The sequence below is a fragment of the Erinaceus europaeus genome, chromosome 8 (assembly GCF_950295315.1).
Source record: "Erinaceus europaeus chromosome 8, mEriEur2.1, whole genome shotgun sequence".
In the NCBI taxonomy this organism is placed as follows: domain Eukaryota; kingdom Metazoa; phylum Chordata; class Mammalia; order Eulipotyphla; family Erinaceidae; genus Erinaceus; species Erinaceus europaeus.
This window is the reverse complement of record NC_080169.1, coordinates 13,056,876-13,061,187: the sequence shown is the minus strand read 5'-3', so window position 1 is coordinate 13,061,187 and position 4,312 is coordinate 13,056,876.

Sequence of the window (4,312 nt, the reverse complement as noted above, 5' to 3'; positions counted from 1 at the left end):
AGAATATCGCCATGTGGGGTTTTCAGATGGCTGAAAAGCAGCTCATCTCAGGCAGTTGTGGGCTCAAGTACATCTCTAATCACAGTCCCCTGAAATGGGAGGTCCTGCACTAATGAGAGTTCAGAAACACCCTCTCTGTAGTCATTCCCGCCAGTAAATCCAATCTCCAAAAAAAAAAAAGAAGAAGAAGAAGAATAAAAGAAAGAAAGAAGGAAAGGAGGAAGAGAAAAAGAGCGAAAGGGAAAGAAAGGCAGGCCGGCCAGAGAAACAGCTCACCGGGTAGGACGCCTGCCTTGCCATGAGAGCCCAGAACCGAGCTCCAGCACCACAGGGGAGGTGCTAAGGGCCCATGGCTGTGGTGTCTTTCCCTCTCTCTTGTCTTTGTATGTGAATGAAGAAGTATCCCAGGGCCAGGAAATCACACATGTGTGGGACCCCAGTTCTACAATTAAAAAGAAAAAAAAAAAGGAGGAAAAAGAGAGAGAGAAAGGAGGAGCTGGGTGGTAGCGCAGTGGGTTAAGCATACGTGGTACAAAGCACAAGGACTGGTTTAGGTTTAAGGATTTCAGTTGGAGGCCCCCGGCTCCCCACCTGCAGGGGGTCACTTCGCAGGTGGTGAAGCAAGTCTGCTGTGTCTATTTTTCTCTCCTCCTCTCTGTCTCCCCCTCCTCTCTCTATTTCTCTCTGTCCTGTCCAACAATAACAATCACAACAAGGGCAACAAAATGGGAAAAATAGCCTCCAGGAGCAGTGTATTTGTAGTGTAGTGTAGGCACTGAGCCCCAGTGATAACCCTGGAGGCAAAAAGAAAGAGAGAAAGAAAGGGAGGAAGGAATCTTTTGGTCAGAATAGAGTGTACACATGTTAGTAATCATCTTTCTTGCTTTAGTATATGTCCACAATTTGTAATTCTCCCAGAGTGTCCAGGATTCTGTGTGATCTACAAATGAACTTTGAGGCTACATCCATATATAGAAAGACTTGTTTCTGAGCAGACAGCCAGAGCTGTCTCCATAAGGAAATTATTAATTCCCTGGTTGGAAATTACTACTGTCTCCACCTGGGAAAAGAAAAAAGAAAAGAAATGATTCAGCTAGATGGGAATGTCACCTATGCCTCAGGACAGGAAGAGAGCTGGTGTTGTGGCTAGCCTGTTGGTGCCGAGGCTGTCTGCTTCCCAGTGGAAAAGTCACAGGAAAAATCAGGTGACTCGGAAACCACGACCTGCCTCTCACCCTGCTAGGCCTCGTGTTCCTGGATTGTTGAAGGACAGAGGACTCAGCTCTGAAATCCTATGAATTCACAAAAGGGTGACATTTAGTCTGCCTCAGATTCTTAGCAGTCCCCTCCACCCCCAGAGCTCTGCAAGGGCGAAGACTTAGCCTTGTTCTCATGCACGTTACAAAGCCAGCAGTGAGTGCTCAATAAATAAGTCATTTTGCAGGCTTGAAAACAATGCTTTGGGGAAGCCTCCCCCACCTCCCTCACCAGACCTACTGGCAGCAGCAGGCTGATTTCAAGGACAAATTGCCAGGTACTTGAGGTTACAAACCAGCTGAGATCTCAATGGATGAGACAGGAGTCTGAATCAGGCTGCAAGGGGTAGGTCCTAATGGGCATATGGAGCAGAATGATGCTGAATCAGGGCAGCCAGGGAGGTGTCCATGAGTGCAGGGTGTGATGGGGGTCCGGGTGGGAATCTACTATTTATTTGTTTATTTATTTATTTTACTGCCACCAGTGTTATTGCTGGGACTTGTTGCCTGCACAGTGAATCCACTACTCCTGGGAGCTATTTTCCCTTTTTTTCTTTTCTTCTCTCATTTTACAGGACAAAGAGAAATTGGGGTGGGGGAGACAGAGAGGGAGAGAGAAAGAGAGACACCTGCAGTACTGCCTCACTGTTCCTGAAGCATCTTCATTGTAGGTGGGGAGCAGGGGCTTGAAGCATGGTAACCAGTGTTACTTTAATCAGGTGAGCCCCCACCCAACCCCTGAGAATCCAACTTAAACCTGATTGATATGTGTGTGTGTGGGGGGGGGTAGCATAATGGTTATGCAAAAGACTTTTGTGCCCGAGGCTTCAAAGTCCTAGATTCAATCCCCTGCACCACCATGTGCCAGAGCTGAGCAGTGCTCTGGTAAATAAACAAACAAGCAAACCCAATTGGGAAGCATGGGTACTTGTCACCCCTGGAAGCCAAGCCTTTGATGCAAGAGGGTGACTTGGTTTAAATGCTAGATTTGTTTGTATTTCTCAAAAAGAAAGAGAGCCTGGGAGCAAGGAGTGATGTGCCATCCTGCATTTCCTTTCTATTCACTGATATGTCAAGTTGAGAATTATGGTTCAGTAAACATTCTTGTTTGCCTGGAAGGGGCAGTAAGAAGAAACGGCGTCTTAGGGGCGCACTATACCCAGTATGGAAGCCAGACGCCTTGTATATCTTCCTTGAGGGTGTGTGAGTCCCTGCACATGGCAGCCCTCTACATCCTACTGTGTGCTTCTGATTGCCAGTTGCATGTATTTGATGAACACCTGCCGTGTAGGGAATGCTTTTCCAGGGCTGTAAAGGGGCAGGTGTGTGGAGGTTACCTATACTCTCGCTACAGAGCTGGAGTCTGCAGAGTCTTATGCAGCCACTCATCTGTTGTTGGACACCTGGGTTGCTTCCAGGTTTTAGTTATTACAAACTGTGCTGCTATGAGCATAGGTATACACAGATCTTTTTGGATGGGTGTGTTGGGTTCCTTAGGACATATCCCCAGGAGAGGAATTGCAGGATCATAGGGTAGATCCATTTCTAGCCTTCTGAGAGTTCTCCAGACTGTTCTCCACAGAGGTTGGACCAATTGACATGCCCACAGAGGTTGACCAATTGACATTCCACTGGAGAGGTTGAGGGTTCCTTTGTCCCCACAACCTCTCCAGTATTTGTTGCTGCTACCTTTTCTGATGTATGACATTCTTACAGGAGTGAAGTGGTATCTCATTATAGTTATTTTTTTGTTGTTGTTAATTACTAGATAGGACAGAGGAAAATTGAGATGGAGAGATAGAGAGGGAGAGAAAAATATAGACACCTACAAACCTACTTAACTGCTTTTAAAGTTTGCCCTTGCAGGTAGGAAGCAAGGTCTTGAATTTGGGTCCTCTCACATGGTAACATGTGCGCTCAATTGGGTGTGCCACTTCCTGGCCTCAGGACACATCTTAAAGGATCCTCTCCACCCTTCTATCAGAATATCCTTGCTCCAGGAACCTGAGCATTTCCAACCCCTCTCCCTGATTTCTCTCACTGACCCCATCCATCTCCAGAACTCAACTCTTTCCCAGTGAGAGGGAGAGTGATAGAGATATCTGCAGCACTGCTAAACTACTTGTAAAGCTTCCTTCTTGCAAATGGGGCTCAGGGGTTTGAACCCAAGTCCTTCTGCATAGTAATATGTGTTACCACTGCCCCCCCCCTTTTTTTTTTTTGCCTTCATGGTTATTGCAGGGGCTTGGTGCCTGCACTATGAATCCACTGTTCTTAGAGGTCATCTTTTTTCCATTTGTTGTTGTTGCTCTTATTATTTTTGTCAATGCTGCTATTGTTGTTGTCAGATAGGATAGAGAGAAATTGAGAGAGGAGGGGAAGACAGAGGGGGGAGAAAAAGACACCTGCAGACCTGCTTCACCGCTTGTGAAGTGACCCCCCTGCAGGTAGGGAGATGGAGACTCGAACCAAAATCCTTGCACCAGTCCTTGCGCTTTGCACTATGTGCACTTAACCTGGTGTGTAAGGGTTATTTAAGGGCTGCCTAAATAGCTCACTTACATAGTGTGCTGCTTTGCCATGTGCACAAACCAGGCCCCCACTGCACTGAAGGTAGCTTCAATATTGTGGTCTCTCTCATTAGCCCTCCACCTCTATCTTAAAGAATAAAAATGAGGGAGTCTGGCAGTAGCGCAGCGGATTAAGCGCAGGTAGTGCAAAGTGCAAGGGCTTCTATCAACATATTCTCCTGACTCTCACCCACTCAGACCACACACACACACCTCCCTTTTAGCCACCAGTGTTATCACTAGGACCTAGTGCCACTTTTTCCCCATTTTTTTTGATACAGGGATATATGTATATATATGGAGAGAGATAGAGAGAGAGAGAGAGAGAGAGAGAGAGAGAGAGAGCAAAAGAGAGCAAAAAAACCTGTACTATTGCTCCACCATTTGTGAAAATTCCGCTCTACAGGTGAAGGCCAGGTGCTTGAACCCATGTGCATGGTAACATGTACAGTCTACTGAGAAAGGCAACACTGGGCCTTCTCACCC